Source organism: Mustela lutreola, chromosome 2 (assembly GCF_030435805.1).
Source record: "Mustela lutreola isolate mMusLut2 chromosome 2, mMusLut2.pri, whole genome shotgun sequence".
NCBI classification, from domain to species: Eukaryota; Metazoa; Chordata; class Mammalia; order Carnivora; family Mustelidae; genus Mustela; species Mustela lutreola.
In genome coordinates this window covers 40,240,683-40,260,438 of record NC_081291.1, presented here as the reverse complement: position 1 = coordinate 40,260,438, position 19,756 = coordinate 40,240,683, and the positions used below count along the sequence as shown (strand labels likewise).

Genomic DNA, 19,756 nt, shown 5'->3' with positions numbered 1-19,756 from the left:
TCCCCTCCTTTTCACTGTCAGCCCGCTCATTGTTTCAACTTGTATTCTTACCTTTTTGCACACCCATCCTTGCTCAAAAACAGTACCTGGGGTGCACAGATGCTGTGCCAAAGGCAGGCCCTCTCTCACCGCCCAGAGGCAACACACGTGCTTATTATCGTTCATAGGAGAAGCTCTCAGAGCCCACGCTGGGAGACGGGGCGTTTGCAGGGATCCCCGGTGTCCAGTGTCTGTGCCTCCAGTGACTTGCTGACAGCCAGTGCCCGATTCCAGATCCTCCTCCCTCTGGCCCCACCACCCCGCTGTGCGCAACAACCACTCCACCGGTACAAACTCGTGTTCATTTGTTCAGAACATGAATTAGTCATGCTAGCGCGATTCCTGGCCGCTGGACCAGGTTTTGCTGTGTTAGCAATAAACATCCCTTCATCCGGTCACCACCACCTGAAGGGAAAACAGAGGTCCAGAAGTCTCAGAGGCAACGAGGGGACTCCATGGGTCACCCACGGCGAGAGGAAGTGACACATTCTTTGTTTTTCCTCCTCCCTCCCCATATCAGCTGTGATCTCGGTTTCCTTATTTTTTTTTCTTTTTTGCTTCTGAGTAAGCTTCCTACCTAAAGGCTTCAGTTGCGTGGATCACGTTTTCTGTCCAGCCTCCAGTTAGAGGGCTCGCTGTTGGCATGGGCCCGTAGCATGGCATCTCCTGGAGGGCGGGGCTTGCGTGTCACAGCTCAGCGCTTGCCAGAACCACCGGGCATCATTTCCCAGCCCTGCTCATTTGGAATTCTCAGGCTTAGGTGGGTTTCCCGCTCCTCCCTCCTTTCTTGCCTCCCTCTGACTCACTCTACTTACCTCCTCCGGCTCCGTCTCTTTGCCCTCCTGCTTCCTCTCCCTTTCTCCTTCTCCCGCCCACCTCCTCTTACGGCTTTCTCTCTTCCTCCCTCCACCCTCCTTCTCTCTTTCCTTCTTTCCATCCTTCTTGTTCCTTTTCATCCCCTTGCCCCCTCCCCCGACAGCGTTCACCCTGGGGCTTCAGTGAAATGTGAACGAAGGGAATAACACTGAGAAGCAGCCAGGCTCAGCCAATAAATCCTCTAATGCTTGTAATAGTTTCATGTTCTTCGCGTTCATCCTAGTTTAAGAGTTTAATCAACATCTTGGAAATACTCGTGATTTACTCCGTGAGCTCTAATTTGAGGCATGGCGAGTCCCTCCCTGTCTTCCGCCCTCCCTCCTCCTCCTCTTTCTTCCTTCCTCTCTCCCTCCCTCCCTCCCTTCCTTCCTTTCTACCACTTATTTAATGATTATTTTTTGAGGGTCTATCCACATCAAGCCCTGGGCTAAGAGCTGTTTATAGTAAATAGAAAAAAAGGACATTATCCCTGCTCTGATGTGTTTACAGTCTAGTGTGAGAGGCAGATTTTCACCATAGATCACAAATGAATGTATTCTCATAGTTTCAGTGAAAGTTCTGAATTTCCATGGGGATCCAAGTGGATGGAGTGACCCTGATCATGGAGGTGTGGAAGCTTCCTTGAGGAGCTGATTGGAAGGATGAATTCTCTGGGCAGAGATAAAGGAATACAAATGCCGGTAAAGAGAACGGAATATACAAATGTCCTGGGGTGAGAGGAAGCAAGTGAGAGAAAACATTCTATGTCACTTTCACAAAATTTGACAAGAGTTAGTGTGGCTGGGACAGAGAGTGGAATAAATGAGCCAGGGGTCAGCAGTGGTCAGATGTTCACAGCTCTTATCTGAGGTGAGAGTTTGGGTCTTAGCTCCAAAAGCAAGGTGCTGTTATTGAAGAGTTCCATCTGGAGGCAGAGATGTCATAATGGCTTTGGCTGCTGGTGTAGTCAAGCTCGGGACAGATTCTTTGGGTGAGCCTTCTCTAGTCTTAGGTGATCTCAGTAAGCGGGGAAGAAGCAGGTTAGGCCAGACACAACATTAGTGTCCCGGGGCTTGGACTGGAGTCGAATAACTGGTCTGCCTTCCCCAAAGGGAGATTATTCTGCCTGCAGACCTCCTGGTGAGTCACAGGACCCTATCCGATGAGGAAGGTGGAAGGAACACAGCTAAGAACTTTGGACCTGGAGTCAGCCAGATCTGGCTTTGCTGTTTATCAGCTATGAGACCCTGGACAGGTTTACATCTTTATGGAGACTGTTTCCTCTTCTGTAAAACAAGGGTAATAATAGTAATAAATGTGTTGGTTTTGTCTGCCTATCATCCCTTTTTCATGTTAATTAGGAAATTAACATTGCATGTGGTTCTGGTGGCACTGGTAATCACTGTGCCCCATTTACCCTTTGGATACATGATCCATACCCAACCAATCAGGGTGCCCTATCTCCCTGTCCCCAGGCATTGGTCTAAGGGTGTAGCCCAAGTAGGGCCTATCAGAGACCTACCAGGGGATCTGATCTGGGGCTGTTGGGAACAGAGGGTCTCTCTTGGTTTTAGATTATAAGCTATAAGATGAGGTGCCTGGGTGGCTCATTTGGGTAAGCATCCAACTCTAGGTTTGGGCTCAGGTATGATTTCAGGGTTGTGAGATCAAGCCCCACATCCGAGTTCTGCACTGGGTGTGGAGCCTGCTTAAGATTCCCTCTCTCTCTCCCCCTCTCTCTCCAGCCCTGCCTCTCTCTATTTATAAAAACCCCTCCAAATAAAATAAAATAAAATAAAATAAAATAAAATAATGAGCTATAAGAGCATAGGCTTGTCCACTTTTCCTGGAAAGAAAATCAGGGAAATGAGTAGGGGAGGGAGAGGAAGAGAGAGAGAGAGAATAAGTGAGGGAAGAGAATGAGAGAGAGAGAAAGGAAGGACTTTCACACTCTGGATGCCACAGCTCATGAAGCCTGGACACCCTTTGCACTTCCCAGTTAATGAGCCCATCAGTGCCCATTCTGGCTTAAGCCAGTTTGAGTTGGGTTTTGTCATTCACAGTGGATGTGTTATGACCAAGGCGCCGTGTCACTGCGTTTTCGTGAGTGTTAATTTAGCTAAAGAACCTAAAGCAAAACTAAAGGGCCTAGCATGCAGAGTGCTCAGTCATCACTAGCCAGGGGTTTTGTTTGGATAATAATTCATAGCTATAAGATACATAACTAGAGTGTATCCTGCTTCTCCCTCTGGCGTGTGGTTTCATACTGCCCCACAAAATGCTATGTGCCGCTTTAGCAACCCTATGTGAAAGCCTCAGATAATGACCTGAGTTCCTCTTCCCGACCTCCCCTTCTCCCCCAAAATTGCTGACTCCTTTGTGCCTTGGGCTTTCTTAAAGTGACAGTGGCAGCAACAAGAGAACACAATGACCTGGAAGATGTGACTGTGTTTAGACCATTCCCCTTCTACTTCAGACCAGCTGGTTTCCAGTCATCTTTATAATGAAGTGTATTAGTTACCTATCGCTGTGTGATCAACCCAAACTTCCTGGCTAAAAGCAAGCAGAGATTTATTATCTACTGGCTTCTGGGGATGAGGGATGCAGGAACAGCTTTGCTGGGTGCTTCTGCTCATGAAGCAGAAGTGAGAACACTGGCCCCAGGCTGCCGTCATCTGAAGGCTTGAGTGGGGCTAGAGGAGCCTCTTACAAGATGGCATACTCACATGGCTGTTGGAGGAAGACTTTAGCTCCTGGCTACATGAACCTCTGCACAGAGTTGCTTGAGTGTCCTTATGATACAGTCCCCAGCTTCCCCTAGAGTGGGTGGCCCAAGAAGGAGGAAGATGGAAGCAACATTCATTTGACCTCATCTTTGAAACCATGAACATCATTTCTGCAACATTCTGTTGATTATACAGTTCAGCTGTATGCAGTGTGGGAGAGGGCACACGAAGTTGTGAATACTGGAAGGCTGGGGTCATTGGGGGCCATCTCGAAGGCTCTGGTGGTATTTTTAAGTGTCACTAATGTTTCTTCTTAGCCTCATGGGAATTGTCTTCCTCAAGGAGGCCTTTGGATGCACAAGATAACATGGTATCTTCAAGGCACCAAAAACACTCCTTCCAATAACCTGTGTTTGAAAGAGCTTTTTTTTTTTTTTTTTTTTCAGAGCTTGCAAAGAGCTCCTTAAACTAGTGAAATGACTAAACTAATTTGCTGGTCTGTAATTTCCTGGCACGTCTGGAGATTTCCTAATAAATACTGGCTTCAGGTTGGCTATCTGCCAGTGTTATGGCCTTCCCCTGAGTGACAAACAAGGATGTGTAAAGCATCTTGGAGGGTTGGGAAGTTTGGTGCATTGCAGGGATAGAGCACAGGATCCAGAGGCCGGATATTGGGGTCTGAGAGTCAGCGCTGCCCCTTACTCACCATAATACCTGCCAGCTCTACCAATGCCTATCATACTTCAAGCAAAACACTTTCCTTTCTATGCCTCAGTTTCTCCTTCTGGGAAACGTGGTGATGTTTCTCTGTGAGTCACGTGACTATTACAAGGTTTGAATGAGCTGATATAGCATTTCTAAGAGGGAGGTCCCTGGGACACTAGCACCATGGGGCAAAGGGGTTCGGTGCTGAAGTGAGTATGGAAAACTGTGTAAAGTCCAACTGTTTTCCATTTTTCACAACTGCAGGTAGGGACAGCCCCATGGCTGTTGCCCAAGCAGCCACACTGGGCCGCTTGTTAAGAAGGACCTTACGCTTAGGGTTTCATGTCTTGAAATTCTTAATAATTTTGTGTTTGAAGATGTGTTTTGTAAGTGAAATTTGATGGGACAAGAGAGCATGTGCCCGCGGCTTGGTGTCTCAGCTCACAAGAGTGTCTCTCTCCTGCCTTCTTACGGTGAGCTTTTGGTTGCCGGCTTCTCTGCCCTGCCCAGAAACTGTGTCCCCAGGGTACCCAGGTCATGGGGCTCAGGAGAGCAACTGGCTTGCATTGGCAGAGTCCTGGGAGGGAAGCCCTATTCTGCTGCTACCCTCCCTGTCCCAGGGGGACTGGGCCCATGGGAAGGGAGGGTTAGAGTCAGTGCCTGCCCTACGGCATCACAGGGCTGGGCAAGGAGGCGGCTCTCTCAGGGCTGGGCTGGCAGAACCCCGGCACAGTTAGCAGGCCTCTCAGTGGGGGCCTGTCACCGATTTCTGACCTAGGTACCAAGGAGGTTGTAATTCCTCAGGGCTCACCCATCTGCTCTGTGTTGGAGCACCATGGGAAGAGGAGATCCACCCCCCGCCCCCACCAGCCAGGGCTGTGCATTCTCACTTTGCTTTGGGTCCTGCACATTCTGTAGCTGGTCCTGCCTGCAGAACTTGTCAGATCTTTAAGTAGAAGGGAGAATAAATTGTGGTGGGTCAGAGTGCTGACTTTTGAGCTAGACTGTCTGGGTTTGAGTTCTGGTCCCACTCCTTACCAGTATTGTCACCTCATTTTCCTACCCTTTCTGTGTCTCTGTTTCCTCGTCTCTGACACAACGATCATGTTGTTCCTACCTCACAGGTGGCTGTAAGAATTAAATAAGGATGACTAGCCCCCACCATGTAGTGGGTGTTAGCGGATGTATTTGATGCTAGCTTCTCAGGAAGGACCACAGTGCTCCTGGGGCAGGAGTGCCGTCCCTAACATGCTGTAGTCCTGACTGTAGACAGCCAACCCCGTGAACACTTGCTGAATGAACGCATCTCCAAGGGGAGGCTTCCTGCAGAGACACCCGCCCTGTCCCCCTTTTATTCCAGAGAATCAGGAGCGACCAGCAGTCCAGCCTCCAAGGCCATAGAGACACAGCCTCTCGTCCCTCCTCATCCCCGGGTCTCCCGGCGCTGGGGACAGAGCATAGGGACACTCCAGAGACTCTCGCCGGCCTCCTCTCAGGGCCCATCTATCCTGCTGGGAATAGCTTTCCTAGACCCCCCACAGGGCACGCGATAACTCACTCCGCCTCCCTAGCCTCTCCGTCCTTAATTGGACCAATCTGTCTGCCTGACACCCCGCTCTGGTTCGCTTTCTTCCCAAAGCTGTCTCTTGTCAGTTGACAGATTCTCCACTGTCTTGAGCACATATTTCAATGTGTGCTCTTTCGGTGATTTCCCAAGCAGGTTTCTGCTCTTTTTAAAGCTACTTAATTTTATAATTTCCAAATGATGTTCCTCACCTGCCACGATTCTTCTCCACCCCCACTCCTTGGCTTATTTCCCATGACTTGCATTTTCTCAGCCCTAAAACCTTGCAGGTGTGTGTATGTGTGTGTGTGGGGGGAACCCTTGAAGGAAGCCTGATTTTTTTTTTTTTTTTTGTCCAGCTAGAGGGAGGATGACCGTCTTAGTTGGGGTCCCTCCAAAAACTGGTCCTGAGATGAAGGCATGGTTGCAATAGTTTATTTGGGAAGTGATCCAGGAAGCAGGAAGGAGGGGGAATGCGATAGGGAAGGGAGAAGAGAATATGCTTTATTTTCTCGTGACCTACTGGGTACCGCACAGGGGAACTGTAGACGAGGAATGTTCCTTTGCATCGTCCCACAAGAGGGAGGGGAGACTGGCTGCACCCCTCCCAGCCCCCATTGGAGGGTTATCTCTGGAAAAATGTACTTCCCTGAACTTCTTTCTGTGCCTGTGACCTCAACTCCTGGGGTTGGGATTGTCTCTTGAAGTGTGGACTCCTTCATTCCTCCATCTTCCTTGGAAGGCCCTGATCGCCGTGATCAGGGCAGACTCCAGCCAGCTGCTGCCCTCGCAGGGGGATGGCTGGGACCCGGGTAGGGAAGGCCGTTCAGCCAGGCAGTTCTACCAGTGTTTCCATCTCTGGGGATCTCCATTGAATTTGGGGATCTGGCTCTGGAGAGGAAAGTGTTGATGTTTTCAGAGGAGATGAAGGAACCTCTCTCCCCATGAGTCCCAGGGCACCTGACAGCATTTGGGTGGGGGCCAAATTGCAAAATTGATGAAAGGTCCAGTACTCCATGTCCTGCCGAGTCTGAAGATGATGAAGCATAAACATGAATTTGACAATTTTTCTTCAACTGATCTGACTTCTTCCCATGTCCCTTAATGATACCCTGGATGGATCCCATAGGCCTCTGCTCTCTTTGGAAAGGTCCAGCTTAAATTTCTAGTCTCCTTTCCTCCCTGCTGCCCTGCCCTGGTTTGGCTCAGCCTGAGGGTGTCTGAAGGGGAGAGAGAGCTTGGTCTGCCCAAAGGATCCCTTCACCTCCTCCCCCTCCTCTCTCATCAGGCAACTCGGGAGCATCGCTGACACGGTGGCCGGCCCTGCGACAGCCTTCACCCAGAAGACTCTGTGAAAGATACTCCCTGGGGTCTGTGTGCTGGGACAGGGAAAAGGGACTGGAGAAAAGAAACACATTTGTCTTCTCTCAGCCAACACTGGTTCGCCTGCCTGCACGGTGAGCTCCAAATGACTCCATTTGAGACTTTTTTGAGGTGCGTTTGTGTGTTTGTGGGCAGAGTGGGATATGGGGAGCCTCTCATCAATGCGCCGTTCACCAGCATCAGAAAACCACTCTTGGGCGCCTGGGTGGCTCAGTGGGTTAAGCCATTGCCTTCAGCTCAGGTCATGATCTCAGAGTCCTGGGATCGAGCCCCACATTGGGCTCTCTGCTCAGCAGGGAGCCTGCTTCCCTCTCTCTCTCTCTGCCTGCCTCTCTGCCTACTTGTGATCTCTCTCTGTCAAATAAATAAATAAAATCTTTAAAAAGAAAAAAAAAGAAAACCACTCTCGCTTGACCTTCTCCTACTTTCCCTTCAGCAGGAACCCCTCTTCCATCCCTAGCCACTGGCTTCTGGGGTCTTGCTTTGGGCCTCCTTCCTGGTTGAGACTCAAGCCTGTGGGGTCCTCTTCACAGGAGATTCCCTGGCTCATCCCCTTTAGTGGTGGGAGGGTTGGCTGCACCCTTTCTCTGTCTCATTGTCTCTAGTTCTCTCCTGGCCCTACTTGAATAGGTCTGAAATTCCTTCTGTTCATGGCAGTCCAACCAGGAAGTGAGGCCCCCAGCTCCCCTTGCAAGTACCCTCTTAGTCTCTATAAGCTACTCGCCTGGAACGTTCCTCCCTTGACGTGATGGAGACACACTCCCTCCACCCCACCTCCAGAAGTCACAGTCCAGCTTGGATTTCCTATGTCTGTTTGTACTAGGTAGAGAGAAGCCTGGATGCACTCCTGGGCTTGCTCTTTCTGGCTCTGCCTGGGAAAGAGGTTCTTACCTTAGGCGAGAAAAAGCCTTATTTTTTATATTTACTAATCTAGAAATGGAAGTCAGCATTTCTTTCTGTTCAAAATTATATTGGTCATGCCTCTGACTTAGTGATACATTGAAATCAGTGATCTTTCCATATCACATTACAGGTGTCATAGAGATCTGAAAATGACATTTTGTGTTCATTTCTATTTAAAAATTACAGTAGTAATTAGATCTGCTGCTGGATCTTGTTTTTTAATGTGTTAATAAAGTAGCACCAGTATCACTATATCACAGATTTGTTCAATATTTTGATAGCCATATAACTGGTTTTCTCCATAATCCTATGTATTTTATTTTGTGCATTTAAAAACCAGTATTCTGCAAAGGGACCATCATTTCCATGGATGCCAACACAGGAAAGGCCAAAGGCCCTGCTCTGGAATATGTGTTCTTTGTGCCTAATGTCTAGCTCTGGGGCTTTGAATGTTAGAACTCACATATCCTTCTAGATAATTTTCTACCCTGGCTTTCTTTTCTTTCTTTTTTTCTTTTTCTTTTTTTTTTTTTTTAAAGATTTTATTTGTTTATTGGACAGAGAGAGCTCACAAGTAGACAGAGAGGCAGGCAGAGAGGAATGGGGGGAGAAGCAGGCTCCATGCTGAGCAGAGAGCCTGATGTGGGGCTCGATCCCAGGACCCTGGGACCACGACCTGAGCTGAAAGCAGATGCTTTAACCCACTGAGCCACCCAGGCACGCCTCCTGCCCCGGCTTTCTTTTCAACCAGGATCCTGTTGTCCCTAGTCCGAGCCAATAAGAGCTAACAGATTTTAAGTGCTTCTCTGTGCAGGGATATTCCAAAACCCTCTACGTGCATTAGTTCCTTTAATTCCCATCGTTTAAGGAGGAACAGAGAGGTTCAGTGACTTGCCCAAGGTCACACAGCTAGTAAGTAATAGAACTGGGATATGAACCTGGACAGTCTGACTCTAGAACCCACATTCTTAAACCTCTAGATTGTAAACTAGGTAAGAGACAGCTAGTTTTCCAAAAAGCCCATGTTCCTGGCTTTAAATAGTATGGGCCCTCTAGTTCACTGCAGGGTGGCCAAAAAACCTTTTCAGCTCCCCAGCTGAGAAATGAGCATTGAATCACAGCGCCCTCTGGCTTACATAGCAATTCTGATTGCTCTCTCTAGGGTCAAGCTTGTCCACAGAAATTTAAAACAAAACATTGATTAGGCACCCACAGGAAGGCAAGCCCTCTGTTGGGCACTGGGGGATAAAGAGAGAATACCTATAGCTTCCACCTCCCAGGAATTCCTGCAAAGTCAGGAGAGACATACCCAGAAGTTGTGTTGGAATAAAGAGAGCTGAGCTCTGGTGGACGGTGTGTGGACACAGAGCCCCTTGGATGTTATGGGGGAAGGGATTTTCACAGGATTGGGGAAGAGGTTTCAGCTGTCTTCTGGCCCCCTACCCTGATGCCATGTTGGGCCCTCTTTGCCTGGCCCAAGTGCCACAGTTTCCTTTGGCCCTTCCTCCAAACCGTGGTCCTTACAATTCTGGGTCTCCCTGCCTCTTCCCTCAGTATGCTCCCACGTGGCTGCTTAGTTCATCTCAGGGCCTCATTCAAAGTCAGTGGCTAATGACTCCTGAATTTTAACAAGAGTTCTCAGTGCTGTAAACCAGGGATCACAAACATGAACGGCTGAGGGTCGGGCAGATAACGTCAGTGAACTAAGCAGGCCAGTATTTGCATGTAAGGAATATTCTTTACTCTCACAAAAATAGACACTCACCTATGTTTTTCTGAAACACACTGTCTTCCAGAACTATCTTTCCTTTTCTTTTCACTTTTAATAAAGCTCAAATACAGTTAGACATTTCTTTGCCAGAAGAAAAATGATAGTGCATGTTGATAAAGGCTTACTATTGCGTGGAAGACTAAAGGAGCTGGTGACTTCGGCTGCCCCAGATGCAGATTCTGAGAGGAGGAGCTGAGTGCAGGTAGTTTATTGTGAAAGTGATCCTGGGAAATGTTGGGCGGGACCTGGGAACCAGGACAGGGAAGGGAAAGCAGCCTGCTGATAAAAGCTGCATAATGGAGTGAGTTCCACTCTGGACAGCTGGGATGCAAACTCTGGAGGCCAGTGTAACAGGTGTCATCCAGGTATCCGACCTGAGGAATAGGGAGCTGTGATATTTACATATCAATTCCCATCCATTGTTGCTTGGGGCCTTCTGGGGGTGGTAGTGCTTTCACTTTCTAGCCTCTTGGGCTAGGCAGGCTCCAGGAGATCAGAGAAAGGGACAGGCAAAGGGACAAAGGTTCTAGGTCTTGGAAGTCAGGTCATTGGCCCCCAACCTGGCAAGACCCAAGGGCACAACAATGTCTGTGACAGGCATGGACCATGATGAACCGAAGCAGGCTGGCAGCTGGATTTTTCCAAGCAAGAATGTGGCCCAGGGTTGCCAGACCTTCCGATTTCTCAGGAAAAGCTGAATGTTTAGATGTTTAGGCGGAACTTCTCAATTTTAGAAATGTGGACAACAGATCTAAAATTTAAAAAAATACACTATGGGATCAACCAAAGCATACTTGTGGCTGAATCTGGTTTACCAGTGGCCAGATTATGAAGTCTGGTCTGTCCTAGAGGTACATCAGATCTTGGCTCCTGTCGGTTCTTGCTCAAGGCAAGCTGTGAAGATGAATTCTGAGAAGGTAAGGTAGATATATTAGGGGGTAGATTGATATAGTAAGAGACTCCTCCCCACCCCCACTTCCCCCCGTAGGGGGTTTGGAACCAGACAGAAGTGTGTTTCTTTCTCATGCAACAGTCTGGAGGTAGGTGGGTGGTCCAGGTCAGCTGTGTTGCATGTCAGGGACCCAGGTTCCTTCTATCTTGTTGCTCAGCATGTTATCTTCATCTTTGTGGTCAAAAGCCAGTGACCCAGCTCCTTATTCACATTCCAGCTAGAACAGAAGGGAAAAGAGAAGCTCAGTCAGTCTTGGTAAGTGCACAGTTCACTTCCTCTCTTATCCCATTGGTGAGAACTTCGCCACATGGTCATATGGAAGGGATGCTCAGAAATGTTGTCTCTCTCTGTCTTTCTCTCTCATTGGCCATATGTTCAGTTTCAACTTGGCGTGTTTGTGAGAATTTGTGTTATCATAGAATTAGGGAAGGGCTGATATTAGGGAACAGGGAGAAGCCTCTGCCACAATGAGGGAAGGGTCTGGAAAAGAGGATGGGTTTCAAGCCTGAGGTAGGAGCTCCCTGAGAGAAATTTTTTCTCTACAAGAATGAGAAAAGTCTGGCTTTCCTCATGAGCTCTCTTTGTTTTGCCTTGGTCAGTCATGAAACCTTAGTAGAAGAAACCTCTCTGAAACCTTAATAGAAAATTAGCCCTACAAGGAAAAAGTCTATTATAATATAAAAGAAGCAAACATAATCAGCCCCTACCAGATACAAGGGGCTTTCACATATGTGATCTCAAGTAACCTTCACAACTATCCTATGAAATCAGTATTATTATTCCCCCATTTTGCGGATGACAAACTGAGGACCAGAGAAGCAGGTTGACATTCAGGCTCTCTAATGAGGGTCAGAGCAGGGGCGCTGGCCAATCAGAGCCGCCGTACAGGTTTGTCCCCGCCAAGAAGTGAAGGGCCTTGGCCAGGATTTGAAATGAAGCCCGTATGACTGCAAAGCTCACATTCTTTTCTCTGCAATCTGATTTCCTTGCACCAGCTGCTTCCCCAGAGACAGCAACAGCAAATCTACTGGGTTGTTGAGAGGGTAAACAAACCGTGATGAATGAATCTCCTCTCCTAATATGAATGTCTTATTGTTGTTATTCTTCATGCCCCGACAGAGTATTTACAGTCTCTGCTGTTGTGTGGCTTCTATCTGGTGGATTAAGGAAACTCAGAACTCCGGGCCCTAGCAGAAAGTTACAACCAGGATTTGAGTTAATGAAAAGTTGAAGGCTCAGCAAGTGGCACTTGGCTCCACTATTAACCTGGACAAGGCCATGAACTCTCCTGTCATTAACTGGCTTCTTCCATGACATCCTGTTGCCAGGAAAATACCCTGGCATGTATGGGTGTACCCCACATTAAACAAGCCCACCTACGACAACAGACCTGGTGAAAAGAAAAGTGGGAGATCATCATTTAATTAACTACAAGAGACTTGGTTTTGCAGAATGGGATTTCTGTATAGCTATTTTCCAAATAAATACCGAAAATTTGATTCCGGAAGAAAGGGAACATACAAAAATGCATTCGTTCCCTCCTGGTCTGAGAATGTTCTGGAACAGATTAGATTTTGAGAACTTTGTAATGATCTATCAGAGGGAACTTGTGAAATCTGGATTAGGCTGAGGGTGATTTGTGGTGGGTACATTCTGGGAACCTGACATGCCCTGTCTCTCCTCTGAGTATGTAGTTGCTCAACCCCACTGGAAGAAAGGGGGGGGTGTCTAAGCAGCCATGTCTATACCATGTGACTGCCACACCCACCCCTTACCTCTAGTTGGATCCTGGGTAAAGTGAACCAGTATTAATCCATAGACTCAAGCCAGCTTCTGCCCTTTAAACATGTGAACTAGAGACACACAACTCCAGTTAGCTAGTAAGAGATTGTGCAGAGCTGGGTTGAGGGACTCTAAAGCCATGAGCAGTTTCTTAAGAAGGCAGGACGAGAGCACACCAGCCTGTAAAGGCAAAGGGGGAAGAAGCTGACACCCAAGCAGTGGCAGGGCCTGGCTTCCTTCGTTTCTTGTTGTTGGGTTTCTGTCCACAGGACTGCCTATTGCAGTTTTAGCATGAGCATTCAAAGTTCCCACTCAGCAGGGATTCCCAGCTTATCCACCTTGGTCGGGGTGAGACCGATTTTTATGCCCCTGTCTGCTTTCAATGGATGTGGAGGGCTCTGGGGCCCTCTCTGTCCTGGGAGGCTTTTGTCCTGGCCATTGGTTGGGGAAAGGGTGTTGTCCCTGGGACAGATCCTTGCAAACTGGATGATTCATAGGGTTTGGTGGTCTTTGTCAGGTAAGAGAAATGCCTTGATGTCAACTCAAGGAACTCCCAGCTCTTTGGAGCAAAGCTGATGGAGGCTGTGATCTTCATCTTCCCATGGTGCTGCCGTGAGAATAAGGGGTTTCACTTTGCTTTGTTTCCTCCTGGAGTAAGCAACTCAGTTTGGATTTGAGGGGTGGAGGGAGGGAATGAAGTCCTCAGGATGCAGCAGGGAAATCTGTTGCGTACAGAGAAGAGTTGGGTGAACCCACAGTTAATGCCTCGAATGTTATCCCACCCCCTAAGCGTGGGTGGATTTCTGTTACTGGCGACCAAAGGTGGCATGCAGCATACCAGCATAGTAGTCTGTGCTTTGCTTGTCCCTCTCTTCCCTCCTGAATTTCTACGGGAAGCAGAAGCCCTATCTGGCTACCCAGGAACCTTGGGAACATCCTATCCAGATTTACCACCCGGCTCAGTCAAAATCCATCCTGCCTTGGGCGTTAGCAGTTGTCCTTTGTATATTCATAGGTCTTTATAGACACAACTAACTTGCACTTCAATATTGTGAAAGTTTCTTATCAAGGGGGTTGGCTGTCCCCCTGACCGCTTTATCTGCTCCCTTCCTCCTTTTAATCTCTTGGTTGAACAGCTTCTCTCTACCAATCCTTTACCCTTCAGTTAATAGTATTCCTTGTGTGTTTTTGTCCATACTTCCCACATGCCCGCCACTGTGGTAGATGATTTAGAGATACCCTGCTGTTTAACTGTCACAAACCCCTATGGGGTAGCTAGTAACGACCATCCCCATTTTATGGATGGTGAAATTGAGAGGCTAGGTCACTGTTGTGCTGACAAGGCCGGAGAGTTTTACACCCTGCCTGGTTGTCACTCCGGCTTCCCTGCAGTGACAGTGAAATTTCCTCCCATCATTCGCGGTGGCTGAGGGGGAGAAGGCCCAGGTGTCCTGCCTGGCAGCAAGGCCCCCAGAACTTGGCTTTTCTCTTTCCTCCTTCCCAGCCAGCACAGCTGCCAACCTGGAACTTAGCCCTTTCCAAGAAAGCCCAGGAGAGAAGCCAAATGTTGACTCACCTGCCAGACACGGGGACATTGCAGCCAAGATGCCTCAGGCCCTGTGCAGGAGGATTGGCAGGGCAAGCCCATGGTGGGGCTCTGGGACACGGCTCTGTGGGGCCCTCCAAAGAGCCAGGCCTTCTTTCCCGAGGGCTTCAAGTTCCAGAGGCTAAAGAGATCCAGATGGGCTCATCCCCTCCCCGTCCTGCTCTATCCTGCGGCCTTGGAAGTTTCTGGAGGAGACTGTCTCCTCATTTCCATTTGGATGGCAGGCAAGATTCTAGAAAAGCCCCCATGATCTTCTTCCCCCACCCCCACTGGTGTGCACTCCTCACAGGATCCCTGGGACTGTAACGGACCGCACCACCATGATTAGACGGTGGCGCACAATACAGTTGGCCTAGAGAAAAGGAGATGATCCTGGCGGTCTGATCCTGGCTCTCTGGTGAGAGCCCTTTAAAGGCAGAGTTTTCTCTGGCTCAGAAGAGCACGTGAGAGGTTCCAGGCTGGAGGGTTTGACCCTCCCTGTCTGGCTTGAAGATGGAGGGAATCCGGTGGCAAGGAATGCCGGCAGCTTCTAGAAGTTAAGAGTGGCCATCAGCCCACATTCAGCAAAGAGCCAGGGACTTCAGGCCCATGATGGCAAGGAGTTGAATTCTCCCAACGACGAACATGAGCTTGCAGGTGGATTCTTCCTCAGAGCCTCAGACAAAGGCTCAGTCCTGTGGGCACCCTGACTTCAGCTTTCCGACAGGCTGAGCAGCAAACCCAGCGAGTGCCCCTGGACCGTGACCTACAGAACTGTCCGCTGATGGGGTTGTTCCAAGCTGCTCAGTTTGTGGTAATTTGTTATACAGCAATAGAAAACCAGTACACCTGGGATCCTTAACAGGCTTCTCAAACCCCACAGGTCTACCCATTCCCACCTGCTCTTCTCCATCTTCCTCATCTGGTTGACAACAACTGGCTTCTTCTTGGCTCAGGCTCCAAATCTTAAAGTCTGTTTCGACTCCTCTCTTCTCGGAGACCCTGTGTGGATCCATCAGCAAATTCTTTCAACTCTCTTTGTATGAAGGCTCCAGCCTTGGACCGTGCCTCACCACTCCCAGTGTGCTGTCTTAACTCAGCCCTGGCGGCTCCCAGATTTATTATAGCTGCTGGCAGGGAGGGTGCCCCTGGGCTGTGCCTGGCTCCCCTCCCACTCAGCGTCAGGGCCCCACCCCTGCGGCACCTGTATTCAAACAGACAGTAAGAGGAGGGCAGCAGAAGAGGAGGCTTCCATGCTGAGGCCTACCAGGAAAAGGCCAGGGGTGGGATTCAAACTCTGGCCACCCTTGGCCTTGGGAGCTGTCAGGGCCGGCTGCCCTGCACATTTCTGGGTAGAACACAGTTATCACCCCAGAGGAGTTCCCAAGCCTGCTTCAGAACCAATTATGCTCGGAAGTCATGCTGTGGAGTATTTCCCAGGGATTGGGATTTTATTTATTGTTCAATATTTTGAGCCAAGAATGAAAAATTATTGTTGATGATGACTGAAGAATTCCCAGGAGGCCTGGAAGAACTTACAGGCAACCAGTCTCCTGGAGTGGTTAAGATTTATAGCTGTCAAGTGAGCCAGAGTGTAAGTCCGGCTCATCCTTTCTAGTTGGGTTTCCTGGGGCCTCAATTTCCTCAGTGATGATTACATGAGATCAGTTTTCTCTCTGGTCAAACATTTAGCACAGTACCTGGCATACAGTGAGTTCTTATTCAGTGGTGGTTATTAGGCTGATCTGTTGTCCATGATTTATTTCTAAAGCCGAAGCATAGATAATATGTTACCTGTGCTCGAGTGTGCACGCACATGCATGTATATATATGTGTGTCCATGTGCGTGTTAGCTTCCATTCACACTGTAGGGGCAGTTAGCTAACATTTGAAAGATCACAGTCCCACACTCCAGAGGAAGTTACCTTAAGTGCTCCAATTATTTGTCTTAGCTCTGCACCCACGGGTGTGTTAATTAGCATAATGGATTTCTAAAATGGTCTTTCATTGATGAAAATAATGGTATGCTGGAAAGGTAGATGGCTGGAAATGTTCCACGGTGCGTCTGCTCTGCCTGAGCTTTGCAAATGAATCTAGCAAGACCAGTTGCTTGTTCTCTTGGAAAAGTACCGAGTTCAGATGTCCAACCAGTCCAGTGTCTGGATGTTAAAAGGTTGATTTTATCACATGCCTGAGTAGGTTAGCTAAATGCTGCACTGACAGTATTGTCACATCTGCCTCAAATGAACTTTTCATGTAGGAGGCTGTTGAAGTGTCTCAAAGGACAGCTCCCTGAGATGTCCCCAGGCTCACAGAATGGCTCAAAGGGCTGTGTATGTGTCTGCTTGTTAATCACTGTTCCCTTTTTGGTGGAATTTGGGCTGAGATGGGCTCTGCTTGCTTCACCCCATTTAATTAGGAAGTCGGGAGGAAATCTGTAGCCTCTGTGGACTTCTGACTAGTGGAGGATGGGGACATCACCATCAAACACCTCTAACTTGAACAGCCAAATTGCTTAGGATGGTTTGCAAAGATTGCTCTCAAAATAAGTAAGAGAATTATAATGGAATCAAGGAACACTGGTTTCCTGTAGCTTAGGAAAGACATGTTATAACAAGAAGTTGGAGAATTGTGAGAATAAACCTCTGTATAGATTGTCCTGGGGGTAGAATTCTGGTACTGTTTTAGACGCAGGTAAAACTTAAGAGAGGGTATGTGTGTGTGTATGTGTGTGTGTGTGTGTGCCTGCGCACATGCATGCATGTGTAGACCAATGGAGGAGCAGGTAGAGGATAGGAGATGAGGAAGTTGAGTGGGGAATTCTGGTGCCATTTTCCTCCCAGGACAAGGAAGAAAAAGCTGTGGAACTTTCTAGAAGTGGCTTAGCTGATTGAGATGAGCTAGCATTTGGGCCTCAGACCAGGATTGCAATGCTGCCTCTCTTCCTTTCTAAATGATCTTGGGCAAGAAGCTTCTTAACCCCACTGAATCTGCTTCCTCATTGACAAAACGGATAGAAGTATACTTTGGGTTGGTTGTACTTAAGGTAAATGGACTTGAAACCTCTTAGCAAAATGTTAGGCACAGAGTGAGCTTTTGATAAATGTTGCTTCCCTGGATGGTTAGAGAATCAGGGGTCGTGCATACAGAGAAGAGGTTATAGCAGCAAACAGGCATACAAGTTTCCTAGAACACACAACCTAGCTGTGATGATGAACTTCATGGAGGCATCCCATGAGAATCCCTTGGTGTGTCTTAAAAATGCAGGTCCTAAGTATGGTTCAGGAGATACGAGGAGATCTGTGGGTGGGGCCAGGAGCCCTATTCTTTTGAGCGGGGAGAGGCAGAGGGAGAGGGAGAGAATCCCTAGCACGCTCCACACTCAGCACAGAGCCCAGCCCCGGGCTTGATCTACCAACCCAGAGACCATGAGTGGAAATTGAGAGTTGGTGTTTAACCCACTGAACCACCCAGGTGCCCCAGGAACCCAATTTTTTAAAAAAGATTTTATTTCTTTATTTGAGATAGAGAGCATGTGCAGTGGGGAGGGACAGAAGGAGAGGAAGAGAGAAGCAGACGCCCCACTGAGCAGAGAGCCTGATAGGGGGCTCCATCCCACGACCCTGAGACCATGACCTGAGCCAAAGCAGATGCTTAACTTGACTGAGCCACCCAGGTGCCCCCCCACCCCCAGGAACCCAATTTTATGAAGCTTCCTGGGTGACTCTGATGGGCAGCCAGGTGGGGAAATACACACTTAACCATTAATTCTCTACTATAACCTCAGGTTTGGCAAAGTTTCAGTCTCCTTTCAAAGGCTCCTTGGCCATGTGTCTGACTTGACTGCACCTGCATTTGTGGGAGGCCTTGCCTACTTCACAGCTTGAACCATTCTATTGCAATGGGACAGGAGAAGTTACCCCTTGTTTTGCTTATTTTATAGGTAGTGCTCATGTATCATTATCAGAAACTTCAAAGACTTTGCTGAGCATGGAATTGACAGGCCATAACTTGCATTATTTAGTCTTCACTGGCTAAACCCTCTAACCCGGAATAAGGCCCTGCTCTTCAGATCAGTGTCTAAGAATAATGAAAATCTAGTCCAATGCTCCCCTTGTCTGCCTGTGACTTTGGAATCGTATTTTCTACTTTCCTCCCCTCCTTAAAACCATGTGTTGTGCCTCCATTTGCCTAAAAAATAATTCCTACGCACTGTGGAAAATGGAGGTAATATAGCATTGGCACAGGATAAAACGTGAAAAGATCCTGGGGATCCAGTCCCTGGAAGATGAATCCCCATGGATATCTTTGGTGTACATCCTTCCAGTCTTTTCTAAATGTATATGAATACAGGTGTTATTTTCCCCCCCACAAACTCAAGGTCGCCTGTGTGTGCTGTTTTTTGATCTGCCTTTCTCATATTATAACATGTTTTTTTTAAAAAAATTATTATTATTGTTTAAATTTTAGAGAGAGAAAGAGAGCTAGTGGGGAAAGGGACAGAGGGAGAGAATCTTCAAGCAGATTCTCGCTGACAGAATCCCACTGAGCACAGAGCCCAATGCAGGGTTCCGATCTCATGACCCTCGAGATCCACCTGAGCTGAAACCAAAAGTCGGATGCTTGAATGACTGAGCCACCCGGGCGCCCCTTATGTTATAACATGTTTTAAAGTAAAAAGCTAGTGATATTTTGTCATGCCATTAAATAATCCCCTACGATAGTGGTTTTCACTGTCTGGGGTCCAACAAAAACCTCAGGGTTCTTAGGAAGTGCTTAGTGGTTACATGAGGTGGGGGAGGTGTTGGGGGACCAGAGGGAGCAACTGAGCAGGGCTCTAGCACCAGAGCCCTGTGTTAGTCCCCACAGCTCCACTTGTGTCTGGTTGTAACTGGAGGAGCCTTATAGGATTGCATCACAAAAAGATCTGGGGGCTTAAAAAATGTGAAAACCACTGCCCTAAGTCATCATAAAACACTCTTTAAAAATCTGGGTTTTTTTCCTTCTTTGAAAAAACTTAAATGAAAATGACTCCTTAAAAATAAGACAGGGGCACCTGGGTGGCTCAGTGGGTTAAGCCACTGCCTTCAGCTCGGGTCATGATCTCAGGGTCCTGGGATCGAACCCCACATCGGGCTCTCTGCTCAGCGAGGCGCCTGCTTCCCCCTGCCTCTCTGCCTACTTGTGATCTCTCTCTCTCTCTGTCAAATAAATAAATTAAATTAAACAAAATTCTAAGGCAAACATTTGCTAATTATTTTTTAAAAAGCAAGTTTTTATTATGTATTTTTAAAAATGTAGACAAATGATATGTGTTCTTTGTAAAAACACCAAATACAGGTTTGGTGAAAAACCCAATGTCAAAAATCCCCCCCACCCCCATATCTAAGGAACTCAGCACTGCCCAGCCCTGGAGGGCTCTATTCACAAAGAACACCCAGATAAGAGGCACACCATTCCAGACTCTTCTGTCTGTATGGATTGCTTTGGG

General features: G+C 48.1%; 1 long non-coding RNA gene across 2 annotated transcripts in view; it reads left to right on the top strand.

The window, feature by feature from the left end:
• The first annotated feature begins 1,911 nt into the window (after positions 1 to 1,911).
• Positions 1,912 to 19,756, top strand: part of LOC131825788 (uncharacterized) — a 116,369-nt gene continuing 98,524 nt past the window's right edge. The window contains exons 1-2 of one of the 2 annotated variants that reach the window (XR_009351305.1): positions 1,912 to 2,034; positions 7,178 to 7,346. This is a non-coding gene — a long non-coding RNA (uncharacterized LOC131825788). Of the gene's footprint in view, positions 2,035 to 7,177; positions 7,384 to 19,756 lie in introns of both variants that reach the window. The other variant, XR_009351304.1, reaches the window with a different exon arrangement.